Here is an 18,178-nt window from a genome sequence, read left to right as displayed (position 1 = left end):
GTGCAGTGGCATGCTCACAGTCACTGTGACCTCAACCTACTGGGCTCAGGTGTTCCTCCTCCCACAGCCTTCCAATTAGCTGGAACCACAGGCGTGGGCCACCGCACCCAGCTAATTTTTTTATTTATTGTAGAGACGAGGTCTCACCATGTTGCCCAGGCTGGTCTTGAACCCCTGGGTTCAGGCAATCCTCTGACCTCTGCCTCCCAAAGTGCTGGGAAGGATCTCTTGCACCCAGGAGTGTGAGGCTGCAGTGAACTATGATTGCACCAGTACACTCCAGCCTGAGCGACAGAGTGAGACCTTGTCTCCTTTATTTTATTTTTATTTTTTTATTTTAAAGATGTGGGGTACAATTCAGGGTTAGGTATACAAAATTCATTATGCAGGTACCCTTGTTGATGAGATGTTCTCCTCCCTCCCCTGGCAGTTTCCCTCAACTGCCAATCCCACCCCACCCCCCAACTTGACAGATTCCCACTACTGCCGATCCCTTTGTTATAGTATTATGATAACTGTTCAAGATCCACTTATGAGTGAGACCATGTGGTACTCAGTTTCTGTGATAGATCACTGAGTATGATGACCTTGTCTCCATTTTTTAAAAAGTATTGTATTGAATATTGCTAGAGAAATAGAATGTATTGAGATAAGTATATGAACACTTAGAGCTAAGCTAACAACTCCATTGTGTCCTGGAAGTACTAAGGGGATACAGGTGCACAGGAAAAACTGCAGAGGCAGACAGCCCAGGCACCTGGCATCACTCCACCCTTCACAAGCTGCATGACCCTGAGGACATCAGTTCACTGAGTAAGAAGATAATTATAGCACCTAAGTTAAGGGTTTGTCTTCTTTTCTTTTTGGTTTGTGGTAAGAGCACTTGACATGAGATCTAACAAATTTGTAAGTACATGAAACTCTTAACAAATTTGTAATTACATGAAACTTTGCTAACACAGGCACAATGTTGTGCAGTAGGTTTCTAGAAAGTTTTCATCTTGCCTAACTGAAGCTTTATACTTCAGAACAGGAGGGTTTAGAAAGACATTCTACTTTGAAATAACTTTATTTTGTTACATAGGTATATTGAGAAAAATTTTTAAATGAAATAACTTTAGACTTACAGTAAAGTTGCAAAAATTGTAGTTTCTACATACACTCATCCAGTTTTTCCGATGTTGACATCATACACAAATGTAGTGCAACTATCAGCACCAGGAAATTGACATTGATATATTGCTGCTAACTCCATCTGCAGACTGTGTTTGGATTTCACCAGTGTTTTTCCCACTGCTTTCTTTTCTCTGGCCCAGGATCCCGGATTGCATTTCGCCATCATGTCTTCTTCATCTTCTTCCCTCAGTGATACTTTTGAAAAGTCCAGGCTATTTAGTTCTTTTTTTTTTTTTTGGAGCCAGAGTCTCACTCTGTTGCCCAAGCTGGGGTGCAGCAGCACACTCATGGCCATCGCAGCCTCGATCCGCTGGGCTCAAGTCATCCTTCTGCTTCAGCCTTCCGAGTAGCTGCAACTACAGATGCAGCCCACCATACCTGACTAATTTTTTGATATATTGTAGAGACAAGGTCTTGCCAAATTGCCCAGGCTGATCTCGAACTCCTGGGCTCAGGCCATCCTCTCGCCTCTGCCTCCGAAAGTGCTGGGATGACAGGCGTGAGCCACTGCACCCAGCTCAGTTATTTCTTCTCCTGAGTAGCTTGAGGTTATGCATTTTCTGCAAGAACAGCACCAAACTGAAGTTGTGCCCTGCTCAGTGCATCGCATCTGGAAGGTATGATGTTGATATGTCTTATTATTGTTGAGTCAATCTTGACCACTTGGCGAAGGTGATGTGAGATGGGTTTCTCCACTGTAAACCTACTATTTTTCCACTTGTCGTGAATGGATATCTTATCAGGAGCTACTCCAAGACTGTACAAACATCCTGTTTCTCACACTTTCACTGACTAACCTCAGTGTCTTTCAATGGTGCTTACCTCCAGCAGGTATGGCTACAGTGTCTGCCAGGTGGAAATTTGCTATTTTTCTCAGTTCTCCTGCATGTATGAATTGGAATTCTGTTGTAAGAAAGAGCTGTTTCTTCTCCCCCATTCATCTATTTGGAGGGGTTTTATGAGGGTTACATGAAGGGAGACATTTACAACAGTGCTGGCACACGGCAAAGGCTCAGCAGGTGTGGGTATCCTTAATATTAACATTATTTACTATTATTATTTGAATTGGGCTCTCACTCTGTTGTCCAGGCTGTAGTGCAGTGGTATGATCGCAGCTCATAGCAGCCTCGACCTCCTGGCCTTAGACGATTCTTCCGCCTCAGCTTCCTGAGTAGCTGGGATTACAGGCATGTGCCACTATACCCAGATATTTGGATTTTTTTTTTTTTTTCATAGAGATGAAGTCTTGCTATGTTGCCTAGACTGGTCTTGAAGTCCTGGGCTCAAACGATCCTCACTCCTTCACCTCCCAAAGTGCTGAGATTACAGGTGTGAGCCTCTGCGCCCAGCCAATATTATTATTATTAATGAGACAATATGAAAGTTAGACCACCAATAGTTAACTAGCTCATATTTTCTGGTTAGAAATGAGTACTTCTACAATGTTTAAAGTAATCCCGTAGCATAATCTACTGTGAAAGCTCACTGGGGCTGCCTTAAGAGACCACAGATTGGAGGTTCACACAACAGAAATGTATTTTTTCACAGTTCTGGAGGTCAAAGATCAAAATGTCAGCAGCTTGGTTTCTCCTGAGGCTGCTCTCCTGAGCTTGCAGATGGCCATATTCTCACTGTGTCCTCACGTAGCCTTTCCTCTGTGGGATCAGCCCCTGGTGAGCCTCTCTGTATCACAATTTCCTCTTCTTATAAGGACTGGTCAGACTGAATTATGGCCTAGCCTAAGGGTCTCATTTTAATTTATTCACCTCTTTAAAGGTTCTGTCTCCAAACACAACCATATTCTGAGGTACTGGGGGTTAGAATTTCAACACATCAATTGGAGAAGGAGGGACACAATTCAGCTGATAGCTACCTATTGACTTTTTTGGATTTTTTTTTTTTAGTAGGAGTCTCACTCTGTTGCCCAGGCTGGAGTACAGTGGCATGCTCATGGCCACCGCAGCCTTGCCTGCTGAACCCAGGCAATCCTTCCTCCTCAGCCTTCCAAGAAGAACCACAGGCACAGGCTAGAACCACAGGCACCCACCACCATGCCCAGCTAATGTTTTAATTTCTTGAAGAAATAAGGTCTTACCAAGTTTCCCAGGCTGGTCTTGAACCTCTGGGTTCAGGCAATCCTCTTGCCTCTGCCTCCCAAAGTGCTGAGATGACAGGCGTGAGCCACTGTGCCCAGCTACCTATTTACTTTGAAGAACTATTGTGAGAAGATTATTGAACATGTGACAGCGCTTCCAAAATTGAAAGGCACCATATAAACATAAAACAGTAATGTAAAAGTTATTGCATGTTGGGCATGGTGGCTCATGCCTTTATCCTAGCATTTTGGGAGGCCAAGATAGGAGGATAGTTTGAGCCCGGGAGTTTGAGACCAGCCTGGGCAAAATAGCAAGACCCTATCTCTACAAAAAAGAAATAAAATATGAAAATTTTTCTAGCCAGGCTCGGTGGCTCAGCCTGTAATCCCACGCCTTGAGAGGCTGAGGTGAGTGGATTGCCTGAGTTCGTGGGTTCGAGACCCACCCGGGCAACTTGGCGAGACCTCATCTCTACAACAAATCAAAAATTAGCCCAGCGTGGTGGCGCGCGCCTGTGGTTCCAGCTACTTGGAAGGCTGAGGCGGAAGGATCGCCGGAGCCCAGCAAGTCAAGGCTGCAGTGGCCAGGAGCTGCCACGGACTCGTCTGGGTGACAGAGTGAGACTCCAACTCAAAAAAAAAGAAAAGAAAAGAAAATTTTTTTAAAGAAGTCTTTTTGCCGGGCATGGTGGCTCAAAGTTATAATCTCAGCACTTTGGGAGGCCAAGGATTAAGAGAATTGCTTGAACCCAGTAGTTCAAGACCAGCCTGAGCAGCATAGCAAACCCTCATCTCTACAAAAAAAATTTTAAAGTAGAGCTAAATAAAAATGTTTAAAAATCATTACAAATCTTGGAAACCATTCACATGCTTTACATCCAAGTTGTTTAAGCATTCCCTTACAGTGAAATCAGCACTATTAATTTGACTGCCATGTTTCACAGCTGCCACAGAACGCTAGAAGGCCAATTTCAACCCGGCCACTGTGTTATCACACGTTCCCTGTGACTGGCACCCACAAGCAAGTGTCTTGCTTGGTCTTTTGTCTTCCTGGGGCTCAGGTTTCCAGCTGCTACCTCCAGGCTGTCCCAGCAAGCTCACCAGAGGCCCGAGGCATCTCCCGACCTCCCAGGAAAAGCTGCCCGTAAGGCTGCCCCCAGAGCCTAGGTTTTCCTTGGGTGAGGCCCCTCTCCACGGCTGAACAACAAGGATAACAGTCCTCACAAGGGGGCCTGAGGATTAACGAGTTAATCTTTACAGTACATGAGGGTGACCTAAAATGGGCAAAACCCCCTCATCCCTTTGTAGAAAGAGCCTACAAACTGAACACCTGCTGGGGGGGGGGCAATTGGCAGATTTTAATAAATCTTAGCTTCCGGGAAGTGGGAAAAGGGCACATTCACTATATCCAAATAAGCAGTAAAACAAAACAAAACAAAACAAAAAACTAGAACAGTGTCCTCCCATTGACAGTGTTGCTCATCAGAGGCTAACAGGAATGGGGGAAAACTGTGAGCTGCGGTTCACCTTCCTCATCATTGATAAGAGGGAAGATCCAAAGACTGTTCCCAGGCTGCTGGATGTTTCCAAAGGACAGCCTTGCATTCATTCACAGCCCCAGACTCCAAGTGTGTGGGAAGAGGGAATGGACAAAATGTAATGGCTTTCACCTTCTTGCTGAGCTCACCCTGTCATCTTCCAAGGCTAGCAAGAGCCGTGTCTTGCTTAAAAGCCAAAAGCGGTGGCTCAAGTCTACAATTCCAGTACCTTGGGAGGCCAAGGAGGGAGGATGGCTTGAGCCCAGGAGTTGGAGACCAGCCTGGGCAACATAGTGAGACTCATCTTTACAGATTATCCAAAACAAATTAGCTGGGCATGGTGGCACATGCCTGTAGTCCCAGCAACTCAGGAGGCTAAGACAGGAGGATCATCTGAGCCCAGAAGGTCGAGGCTGTGGTGAGCCGTTACTGTGCCATTGCACTCCAGCTGGGGCAACAGAGCAAGACCCTGTCTTAAAAATAATTAATAAATAAATAAGTAAATAAATAAATAAATAAGCAAGCAAGCCCCAAGTCTCATGGGAAGGAATTTGGACTCTATCTAGGCAAGCAGGGTCCCTTGAAGAATTTAAACTGGGAAGCACCACAAGCAAGCCAGCATGTTAGAGAGATTTCTCCATCCCAGGAGTGGAGAAGGCATTAGGGGAAAAGTCTGGATGCAGAGAGACTCTTTGAGAGGCTTTGCAATAATTCCCAGTCGATGGCAGCCATGGTAAAGAGAAGGGTGTGCGGAGTACCCCAAGTGTTGTTCTTGGGCTGTGGCCAATTTCTGGACCCATGTCAGGCCCCCAGCTGTTTTTACTGATACCCTCTGAGAAAGGAACTTGGGCCCGAAGGTCAACCCAAGGCATTTCTTACTTCATCAGAAAAGTCTTGCTTTAGGGGGAAAAAAATGTCAGTTGAACTAAGCCAAGTGCTGAGTGGCAGATTTGATTTACATTCAGGCCCAAGCCCCTTATCTTCACAAATTTGTAACAACCCATCTGCAGACCACCACTTTGAGTGGCACTGATTCAAAGTACTATCTGGACTGACGGCGATTCGGATTGAAACAAGAAGCTTGTCATCATAGCAGGTTAGGAAAGTGAGGGAGACAATATATGCTTATAAGAAAAATAAGTAGGAGGCTGGGCGCAGTGTCTCACACCTGTAACCCTAGCACTTTGGGAGGTGGAGGCAAGAGGATCACTTGAACCCAAGAGTTCAAGACCAGTTTAGACAACTTAGCGAGACCTCATCACTACAAAAAGTTTAAAAAAAAAAAAATTGACCAGGCATGGTGGCATGTGCCTGTGGTCCCAGCACTTTGGGAGGCTTAAGTGGGAGAATGATTTGAGGTCAGAAGTTTGAGACCAGTCTGGGCGACATAGTGAGACTCCGTCGCTAAAGAAAAAGAAAAAGAAAAACAAGTAACCCAGACACAGAAAGGATGATATATTGAAAGAGAGATACAAGAATAAAATCCTTGATGACTCCAACTGGAATGAAATGACCATGGGCAGACCTGAGTTCAAATCCCAACTCTGTGACTTACTGTGTACACTCATGTTGGCTAGCAAACTTCTCTGAACCTCATTTTCATGTCTGTAAAATGGGAAAAATAAAGTGGAAGCTAGACTAAGGATCTGTAAAGGCATGGAGAGTGGTTTTATGGATATTGGAGACTCAGAAGGGGAGGACAGGGTCAGGAAGGGACAAAATAAATCACCTGTCAGGTACATGTGCACAGGTGGGGCTGGGGGTGCACTTAAAGTCCACACTTTATCACCACCAGACAATGCAACCGTGTAACCAAAACTATTTGTAACCTCCAAAGCTACTGAAATAAAAAGAAAAAATAGAAAAAATAAAGAGGGAGTGAAATAATATTTGCTTCACAGGAAGTGAGCTCAGGACCTAGCACATGGCAGGTGTTTGTTAAATGTTCCCCAGATCTGACACATGGCATGAACTTATTGGAAAATGGGTTGGATATCATAAAAATAAGGAGAAAAGGGGTGCAAGAACTTTCTTTAAAGTGATATACAGAGTTGGGAGCATGAAGGTAACGAGCTCTTCTGGAATTTCAAACTGTACAAAGATAGTAAAACCATGCAGTGAGGATCTGTGCCCAGCAGAGCTGTGAGATCTGCTTGTCCTCATCTTCATCTTTTCCCGGATTCCCCTTCCTGCCTCCAGTCTCAGCCTCAGCCTCAAAACCTGGGACCCAGCTTAGGGTCCTCTTGGCTAAGGCGCATCCCCAGTCTTGGATCTTGGTCTGATAGCGGGGCTCTGCCAGTTACCTCTTCTGTCCTGCTCATGTTGTAGGCACCCTCCTGATACCCCAGGTCCCTCTGCTAGGCCAGCTGGACTGCTCTTGCCTGTCCCCTCCTACAGAGATCCCCAAACCCTCAGCTGAGGCTGCTGCCCTTGTGCCTCCCTGCAGACAGGTGTGCTTGGGATCACACCGCAAGCCTGTTTCTACCTTGTTTGGATCTGCTTACATTCTGCCTGCTGGTCTCTGATGTAATACTGCCATCCTCACTGGGCACTTGACCCTGCAGTCAGATGGAAACTTACTTAGACTCTGAGGAGTCCAGGGGTCTCCCAGCCCCTCCATACCTCCCTTAGCCCTAGCGACAAAACTCAGTGCCGTATCCAAGCTCTGTGCCGTATGTACCTGGGGGAAAAAAAAAAAAAAAGCAAACAGTAGGCACTTTATGTTTATATAGCAATCTACTATTTATTTCTTTCTTATTTGAGTCTCACTCAGTCACCCTGGCTGGAGTGCGGTGGCATGATCATGACTCACTGCAGCATTGACCTCCTAGACTCAAGTGATTCTCTTGCCTCAGCCTCCTGAGTAGCTAGGACTACAGGCACACACCACTATGCCCAGCTAATTTATTTATTTATTTATTTATTTATTTGTAGAGATGAGGTCTCACTATGTTGCTCAGGCCAACTTTGAATTCCTGGATTCGTGTGATCCTCCCGCCTCAGCCTCCCAAAGTGCTGGGATTACTGGTGTGAGCCACCATGCCTGGCCTGCAGTTGACCATTTGCAAAGTTCTTTCACATTTTCTCATTTGATCCTGGCACCAAACTCATGATATAAAGAAGAATGCATGATCCTATTTTACAGATAAGCACAAAGTTGGAGTGATCAACTACCCAAGTTTGTCCAGGATTTCCTGGGGGTTTTCCAGACCACAGGACTTTCCTGGGCAAATTGGAGTGATTAGTCACTCTAGATACCTAGCTAAAAAGTGACCAAGCTAGGATAAGAACCCAGGGTACCAAGCCAGCACTGTAGTAGTTGGACTTATCATCGCTTGTTAATGAGTAGCACCTTGTCTGTCCTCTTCCACCACACCACATGCCTCTCATAAACAGCATCCTCTTCGGGCTCATGCAGAAAGGTCTTGGTTGCCTTCTTGAACTGGCAGTCAGCAGAAAAGACAGGCAAAATGCTGCTTTGCATGAGGAAAACACCCGTGTAGGAATAATCACCGAGAGTACTAGGCTCAACAAAGGGATTAATTAAACAGAGTCTGTGATTATCTTAACAAGAGCTTGAAACCAACAGTGATGGTGATGGGCCACTAACCCAACCAATATACATACTTTGCCCTGGGATAATCAAAGACTGAATGCATTTATGAATATTCAGCAGATGGAAATTTTAAATCCTATTATTAGATAACGACAGAAGGTTGTAAGGGACTTAGTGGTCAGTGCATGTCCTTAAATTTAAACTTGGCCTCACTGAAACCATGTCAGAAGAGATGACAACTGGTGCTTCTTGTAAAGACTTTCAGGAGCCCACAACCTCCGGTTCCCCACCCCCTTACAGAAGCCCTGCTCCTCTGTCACCCAGGATGTCACCGTCCTCCAAGACTATGTCCAGCTTTCTTTTGACATATGAGGGAGGACGCTCCTCCAAAATGGAATTCATAAAAAATTGTATATTTATTCTTCCATGTTTAAACTTCAGTCACCCTCAGAGTACTCCCCTTTTAATGCAATACATCTATCAAGACATTTTTTCCACTGCTCAAAACATGCACTTGAAGTTTACAGCAATAGAAGCCCTTTTTTTTTGAACCAAGAAAATAAAACTGGCATGCAGGCAATACTATTACAAGCCCCAGTGATTCTTTCTCAGGATGAATATTTAACATCTGTCCCTGTTGCTGAAACCCCCTGTACCCCTGAATCTTCACAGTCACACCTGCATTTTCCAGTGGAATTCACAGACTGACTGTAAGATTTCTTTCCCTGGCATTTATGTCATGGTCACAGGCCTGAGAGCACAGCGTTACCACTGACCTGCCCTCTGCGGAAACCTGAGATCGGCGGCATCTTTGTAAAATGTTAGCTTTCAAGGCTACTCCAGACAACATTGGCAGTGGATGCAGTTTTTCACCTCTGTTCTCAGTTTCCATGTTCTATGACAAAATCTCATTTTCTCCCTACTTCTCAGAAGGACCCGGTGCTCTTAGTCTTCTCAGCAATGCAGAAAGAAAAGTGAAAGAACTGTGTGAAAAATTCCAGGCTCTAGCCCCATCCCTTAATGGCTATGCAGTCTTGTTCAAGCTTCACATTCCTCATGCATTAAATAGGGATAAAAAAATGATTTATTTCCCAAGGACAATGCACACGTTACAGAAGCAAAATATATAAAGTGTTATGAGATGTAAAAGGACAATCAGGTACTATTTCCATAAACAATTTTTTTTTCTTGAGTTGGAGTCTCACTCTGTCACCCATGCTGGAGTGTAGTGGCGCACTCACGGCCTTGACCTGCTGGGCTCAGGCAATCCTTCCATCTCAGCCTTCCAAGTAGCTGGAACTACAGGTGCGTGCCACCATGCCTAGCTAATTTTTTTATTTATTGTAGAGACGAAGTCTCACCAAGTTACCCAGGCTGATCTCAAACTCCTGATCTCAGGCAATCCTCTCAAAGTGCTCTGCCCCCCAAAGTGCTAGGATTATAGGCATCAGCCACCACACCCAGCTTCCATAAACAATTATTTATTCATTCAAAAATTTAATTGCACATCTACTATGTTTGACACTAGGCTTCACTGTTGGTGAATAAAATGAGATTTCTGTGGAGACATAGTGTGACAGAGGATGTCCTGAAAATAATAATAATAATAGTATTAGATCAGAATCATAACAGAGGTATTAATCAAATGTTAGGAGGTTACAGGTATAAAATTAATGATTGTAAAGACAAGTCATGGAAACTGCTATGTTTGAAAGATATATAATGAGCTAAACCTTAAGTCTTACCACTTAGTAGGGGAATATAGATTTTAACGGTAGTCAAATTCTGAAACTCAAGGAATGACATTTTCATGCTTCCATTTAAATTTCAACCAAGGAAGAGGGGAAGTTTCAACCAAGGAAGAGGGGAAGTCCGTGGACTGCTCAGCTCCTGTCCAGTGTCCCCAAGTCACATGGAGACAGTCACCTCAGCTAAGCAGACTTCCCTGCTTTTAACCATGGGATTGCCTGATGAGAAGCACTTTAAGTCATTTTACACCCTTCCCCTTTCTTCAGCTATGTTTCAGATATTGATTCCAACATACTAATAGAAAACAAAAAGCCCACCTCAGAGGATGAACCCATCTCTAGTCTGCAGGTCTGGAAAGTTCATCAGGGCAGGCACTTGGGCAGACCTTTCCTCTAAGCAAAAAAGTTTTTGAGTTCATCCATGTTAATGCCTTTAGCGTTTCTGCTATTTTCTGTTTCACCTTTTCCACATCAGCTAAATGTTTCCCTTTGGGAACTTTTTTCATCTGGCGAAACAAGAATAGATCTCTCGGGGTGAGATCGGGTGGACAGGGAGGGTGGGATGCAGGGACCATGCAGTTTTTGATCAAAAACTGTTGAACACTCAGTGTGGTGTGGGCAGGTATGTAGTCATGATGAAAGAACCAGCACCAACTCCGGATGTTTCTTCTGCCAATCGTGATGCAGTCTTCTTAAAACTTCCAGATAAAAACTTTGATTGACTGTTTGATCCAGAGAAATGAATTCTAAGTGTGCTACAAGAGGCCTGCCTTCCAAAAGATAGTTCTGGTTTGTTTTGGGTCCCCCACATATTTCTTTTGTTTGCTTATATCATCTTTGGGAATAATTAATTCCAAGGCCTCAAATCCATTTTAGGATGCTCTTTGAATACACCCAGCATTGAACTTTTGCCCTGTTTACAGTCTCCACTTGTAGAAGAAGCTTCTGTTTGTTCAGCGGATATTTATGGGATGCCGATAATGTGTCAGGCACTGTACTGGGCACTGAGGCTCATGTTGGAACAATTACAAGGGGCAGGAGTTCTTGAGGCAGTGAAGGAAGGAACAGAAGGGTCAATCCTGGGAGAGAGGACAGCATCACACTGACCAGACAATGTGCTCAGACAACTGCAAGCACCTTCAAAAGGGTTAGCAGCAGGAAGTCCTTGGGAGTTGGCAGACACAGCCACCTGGATAATTCGGGACTTTTTCAGGAAGTCTTCTCTGGTAGATGCCTGGAAAAGTAACAGCTTCTGCCTCTTACCTTGAATAAACATAAAACAATCAAGGCTTCCTAAGATCCTTCCTCTCTCGCTTTGCCAATTTCCAATGCGTTTCCACTGATAAAAAGGTATTCACTCTTTTTTGTTTTGTTTTGGTTTGGTTTTTGAGTCAGGATCTCACTCCATTGCCCAGTCTGGGATTCAGTGGCATGCTCACGACTCACCACAGTCTCCACCTCCTGGGCTCAGGTAATCCTTCCACCTCAGCTTGACAAGTAGCTGGGACTGGAGGTATGTGCCACCATGCCTGGCTCACTTTTTTTTTTTTATTTTAGTAGAGACGAGATCTTGCTGTGTTTCCCAGGCTGGTCTTGAACTCCTGAGCTCATTTATTCATCCCGCCTCGACCTTACAAATTGCTGGTACTACAAGCATGCACCACCAAGCCCAGCTAATTATTTACTTTTATAGAGATGAGATTTTGCTGTGTTTCCCAGGCTGGTCTTGATTTCCTGGGCTCAAGCAATCCTCCTGCCTCGGCATCCCAAAGTGCTGTAATTGCAGGTGTGAGTCACCATGCCCAGTCTGTTAACTCCTACTCACATTTTCTGTCCCATCTATCATCTGTGTATACCCTGCAGACTGGTCCCTATCAGTGTGTTTTGCCAGCAACCGCTGGGAAGGGTGGAGTAGTCAACACTTCCTGTGACCCAGGAAGGAGAGAAAACATGAGGTTGTCAGCTCTGTGCTGTGACCAAGCCACCGTGTGTTTCCTTAGAAGTCTGGTTAGCCTATCTCAGTGCAGCATCTCTGCTCAGCATACTGTGGACTGAAAGGCCCGAAGCCTCTACTCCCAAAGAATGTAGAACCAGAGCCAGGCAGAGTATTAGAAGCAATACCAAGAAGGAGAAGGGGCTGGGAAGAAAACTGAGAACAGGAAGGGTGAAGCCGGGTGCGGTGGCTCATGCCTGTCATCCCAGCACTTAGGGAGGCAGAGTCAAGAGGATTTCCTGAGCCCGGAGGTTCCAGACCAGCTTGGGCAACTTGGCAAGACTTCATCTCTACAAGAAACCAAAAGATTAGCCAAGAATGGTGACACGCGCCTATAGTCCCAGCTTCTTGAAAGGCTCAGGCAGAAGGATTGCCTGAGCCCAGCAGCGCGAGGCTGCGGTGGCTGTGAGCATGCTACTGGACTCCAGCCTGGGCAACAGAGTGTGATTTCAACTAAAAAGAAAAAAGAAAAAGAAAATAGGGGAGAAGGAGCCAGTGGCTCTAGGAGAAGTGGTCCTGACTCAGCACTGTTGAAACAAGAGTCATTCATATGCCTGCCCTGCCCACAGACTCCACTGGAAGGTGTTCTCCGGCCCACCTGTCTTGCCTCAGCTGATTGGTAAAGTGATTGGATCTGGCCCAAGCATTGTCACCCCGCAGGTAGGGCAGACTGAGGTACAGCCTGAAGATGATGACCATGATGGCTGTCATCACGGCAGCTTTGATGCATCACAGGGCTGCAGTGTACATGGTACATTTAATTTGGTCAAAAACTTTCTCATTTAATCTCATTTAATCTTCACAACAAGTCTTTGGGGTAGCTAGTGTTATCATCTCTCTTTCACAGATAACAGTGCATGTTTCAAAAGGTTTCTCAAGCCTCCCAAGGCCAGAGGATTGAGTCAAGCCCTGGTCTAAGTCCAGAACCAAACCCTCCTCATCTTTCAGTATGGCCTTTCATTCATCTATTTAGTTATCCAAAGAGTTTCTGAGTATCTGCTCTTACCAAGCACTTTGCTAAGCACTAGTGATTCAATGGGAGCCAAGTCTTAACTGTTCCTTGTGCCCTAGAGCTTACACTTCAAGGAACAGCTAAATAAACAGTAAACAGTAAAAATAAGCACAAATTGCACCAAGTACAAGGGCAGAACCCTATCCCCTGTCCCCCCGCAAAAAAAAAAAAAAAAAAAGGGCAGACAGGTACATGTTCTAGAAACCCATCGGCATCACTGGACCGGCTAGTGTTGTGAGAGGCTGCGTTTGGCTTCAGTGAATTTGGTGGGTTTTTTTTGAGATTCTCTCAACACGTTTTCCTATTTCATGACGGGTGATTCATAAGCGCACCTGCCCACACTGCGCTGAGTGTTAAGTTTTGGACCAAAAATGGCATGACCCCCGTGTCCCACCTTCCCTGTTCATCCAATCTCACCCCTACCAACATTTTTCTTGTTTCCCTGGATGAAAAATGTCCTCCAAGGGAAACATTTTGAGCCGGGCACGGTGGCCAACACCTGTAATCCCAGCACGTTGGGAGGTGGAAGTGAAAGGATTGCCTGAGCCCACAGGTTCGAGACCAATCTGGGCAACATAGTGAGACCTCATCTCGACAATAAATCAAAAAATGAGCCAGGCTTGGTGGTGCACACCTGTAGTTTTAGCTACTTGAGAAGGTTGAGGTGGAAGGATCACCTGAGCTCAGCCAGTCAAGGCTGCTGTGGCCGTGAGCACGCCACTGCACTCCAGACTGGGCGACAGAGTGAGACTCCAACTCAGATTAAAAAAAAACAAAAGGGAAATGTTTTGTCGATGTGGAAGAAGCAAAACAAAAAATGGTAGAAGCACAAAAATGCATCAAAATGGAAGAGTTCAGAAACTGTTTTGAGCAGTGGAAAAGCGTCTTGCTAGCTGTATTGCATCCAACAGAGAGTCTTTGAAGGGGATTGAAGTTTAAACATGGAAGCATAAATACACAATCTTTTACAAATAAATGCCAGTTTGGGGGATCCCCCTTGTACTATGAAGAAGACAAAGGTGGTTACGGTAGAGAAGTGGGGGGGGGAGACCTGCTTAGATGGATGGTCAGGGAAGGCCCTTCAAGAAAGGGACACTGTACTGAGATCTGCGGGGTATCACAGAGCCAACACAGAGGTCTTGCAGTGACTGGAGGAGAAGGTCACAGAGCTAGATTCAGAGCAGGCCTGTCAAAGAAGAGACACAGGATCCATGGGGTTGGGAGCCTGTGGGGAGTTTGGCAGGGGCCGGACAATGCAGGGCCTTAAAGAACACCACAAGAGTCAGCATCGTCTTCCAAGGGCAATGGCAAGCCACTGGCCAGTGCTAGAGGTGGGGTGATTTACTTTTTATTTAAAAAAGAAGGAACACAATGCCGTAGTTGACAGCATAGAGTCTGAACCCAGAGTGCCTGGATTCAGCCCTGACTTGCAGCTTGCTACTTATAGACCTATGGGAGCCTCTTCCGTGCCTCAGTGTTCTCATCTTTAAAATGCAGATCCTGGGGCGGGGGGAATGCAGATACTAACAGTAGTGATAGCACCAGCCACAGAGGGCTGTTAGAAGGATTAAGTTAGTTATTGTTTTGTTTTTTTATTTTTTATTTTTTTGAGTTGGAGTCTCACTGTCGCCCAGACTGGAGTGCAGTGGCCGCTCCCAGCCACCGCAGCCTCGACCTGCTGGGCTCCAGCGATCCTTCCGCCTCAGCCTTCCAAGTAGCCAGAAATACAGGCATGTGCTACCACACCCGGCTGATTTTTTTATTTATTGTAGAGATGAGGTCTCGCCTGCCCAGGCGGGTCTCGAACCCGCGGGCTCAGGCAATCCGCTCACCTCAGCCTCCCAAAGGCGCAGGATTACAGGCTGAGCCACCAAGCCCGGCTTTAGTTATTGTTTTAAAACACAGGCCAGGCGCAGTGGCTCCTGCCTGTCATCCCAGCACTTTGGGAGGCGGAGGCGAAAGCTCAGGGGCTCTAGACCAGCCTGGGGAACTTGTTGAGAACTTGTCTCTGCAATAAATTGAATAAAATAGCCAGGTGTGGTGGTGCGTGCTTGTTGTTCCAGCTACTTGGAAGGCTGAGGCGGAAGGATCATCTGAGTCTAGCAGGTCGAGTCTGTGATAGCATGAGCATGCCACTGTACTCCAGCCTGGGAACAGAGTGAGACTCCAACTCAACAAAGAAAAAAGAAAACCGCTTAGAATCGTGTTTGGTACATAATAATCTACAAGCTTGTAAAATAAATAAACTGACCAGATGTGGTGGCTCACACCTGTGATCCCAGCATTTTGGGAGGCCAAGATGGGAGGATTACTTGAGCCCAGGAGTTTGAGACCAGCCTGGGCAATATAGTGAGACCTCATCATGACCAAAAAAAAAAAAAAGATAACCAAAAAATGAACAGGGCATGGTAACACATGCCTGTAGTCCCAGCTGCTCAGGAGGCTGAGGAAGGTGGATCACTTGAGCCTAGGAGCTCGAGGCTGCAATGAGCCATGATCGCACCACTGCACTTCAGCCTGATGACAGAGTAAGACCCAACTCAAAAATAACTAAACAAATGAATGGCCATCATAAAGGTCGCAATCTTTGTTGATATCACATAGAGGAGGCTGAGGAGGAGGAAAAGAAAGGGTTGGTCTTACTGTCTCAGAGGTGGTAGAGGCAGTGGAAGGGAGGCAAAAGAAGCAGGGACACTTCCTGTAACTTATACTGAAAAGTATCTACACATAAGTGGACCCACTCAGTTCAAACCTGTGTTATTCGAGGGTCAGCTACACACATTTTCTTCCCTCAAACGGATATAAATCTCCGTCATCATTTAAATGGTGATACCCTGGTCCATGGGGCAGGTGTGCTGTAACGTATCCAGCTGTTCCTCCATGGACGAGTCTTTTGCTGTTACTAGCTCTGCCTCAGGAAACACTGCTTACCTTCTGGTGCTCTTACCTCTGTAGGTAAATTTCTAGGAGCAACTTGCTAGGTGACATAGCGTTATTTTTTTATAAGTATGGATGACAGCTTGCTGTCACTTTTTTCATAGAAATGTCTGTATTTGGTGAAAGTGGTATATTGTAAAATACACAGATCACAAGTATATAATCTGATGAGTTGTGATAAATGTTTACACCATGTCACCCATACCACAGTCAAGAAAATTTCTATCACCCCAGAAAATCTCTCTTCCAGCCCAACTTCACCTTCCATAGATATGGATACAACACAGTGGCTCACACCTGTAATCCCAGCACTTCGGGAGGCCAAGGCAGGGGAATTGCTTGAGGCCAGGAGTTGGAGATCAGCCTGGACAACACAGCAAGACCTCATCTCTACAAAAATAAAAATTAGCTGGGCCTGTTGGAGCACAACTGTAGTCCCACCTACTTGGGAGGCTGAGACGGAAGGATCGCCTGAGACCAGGAGGTCGAGGCTGCAGTGAGATGTGATCCTGCCACTGCACTCCAGTCTGGGCAACAGAGCAAGATTCTGACTCAAAGAATCATTATTTTTAAAAAGACTGGTACTGTTTCCATCTCCTGCAGGAGGTGTGCCCACACCCTTGCCCCAGCAAGTCATTTTTGGATGGGTGCTAACTTAGGTTACTTTTTTCATAGAAATGTTTGTATTTGGCGAAAATTTGTATATTGTAAAATACAAAGATCACAAGTATACAAACTGATGAGTTGTGATAAGTGTTTACACCATGTCACCCATAAGAGCAAGATCAAGAAAGTTTCTATCATCCCAGAAAATCTCCCTTCCGGCCAACTTCACTTTCCATGGGCAACCACTGTTTTGATTCCCATCACCACACATCCATTTTGCAAGTAACTAAACTTTCTGCAAATAAAATTATATAACATACATTTTGGTGCCTGGCTTCTTTGACTCAACACAATGTTTTTAAGATTCACCTGTGTTGTTGCCTGTATCCGTTAAGTGATCAATAGGCAATCAATCAGCTTTTCAAAAATGATACTTTATATACAGTAAAATGTACACATTCCATATATCCCATTTGATGAGTTGTGGCAGTTGCCTACACCCATGTAACCACCATGCAAAACATTTCCATCATATCAGACCCTCCCAGGCCCTGGCGACCAATTCCCACCCTCCTCACTCTACCCAAAGGTAAGCATTCATCCAGTTCCTACCACCATCAATTGCTTTTGCTTGTTCTAAAGCCTCATATAAATGGCATCATAGAGGGTATACTCTTTATAGCTGGTTTCTGTCCCTAAATATAAAGCTTTTTTGATTGATTCATGTTGTTTCAGGTAACAGTCATTTGTTCCTTCTTCTTTTTCTTTTTTTTTCAGTTGGGATCTCACTCTGTCACCCAGGCTGGAGTATAATCACAGCTCACCACAGTCTCAACTTCCTGGGCTCAGGCAATCCTTCTGCTTCAGACTCCTGAGTAGTTAGGACTACAGGTGCAAGCCATCATGCCCAGCTAATTTGTTTTGTTTGCTTGTTTTGTAGAGACAGTGCCTTGCTATGTTGCCCAGGCTGGTCTCAAACTCCTGGTCTCAAACAATCCTCCTGCCTTGGCCTCCCAAAGTACTGGGATTACAGGCATGAGCCACCATATTGGGCAGATTATGTACTCTTTATATCTAGTTTCTGTCACTAAACATAATGGTTTTTGATTCATTCATGTTGTTTCAGTTAACAGTAGTTTGTTCTTGATTTTCGTTTTGTTTTGTTTTTTTTTTTTTGAGTTGAGGTCTCACCCTGTCTCCCAGACTGGAGGGCAGTGACACGATCGCAGCTCACCACAGCCTTAGCCTCCTGGGCTCAGTTGATCCTCCCACCTCAGCTTCCCAAGTAGCTGGGACAATAGGCACTCACCACTGCTTGGTTAATTTTTTTTTTTTTTTTTTGTGGAGATGAGGTCACGCTATATTGTCTAGGCTGGTCTTGAACTCCTTGGCTCAAGCAATCCTCCTACCTCAGCCTCCCAAAGTGCTGGGATTAGAGGTGTTAGCCCCTGTGCTTGGCCTGTTTCTTTTTATTCTTGATTAGTGTTCCATATAGCACAGTTTGATTATCCATTTTC

The sequence above is a fragment of the Carlito syrichta genome, unplaced genomic scaffold (genome assembly GCF_000164805.1).
Source record: "Carlito syrichta isolate Samal-C Ts95f unplaced genomic scaffold, Tarsius_syrichta-2.0.1 Scaffold313009, whole genome shotgun sequence".
NCBI lineage: Eukaryota > Metazoa > Chordata > Mammalia > Primates > Tarsiidae > Carlito > Carlito syrichta.
Note: the sequence above shows the minus strand (reverse complement) of the source record.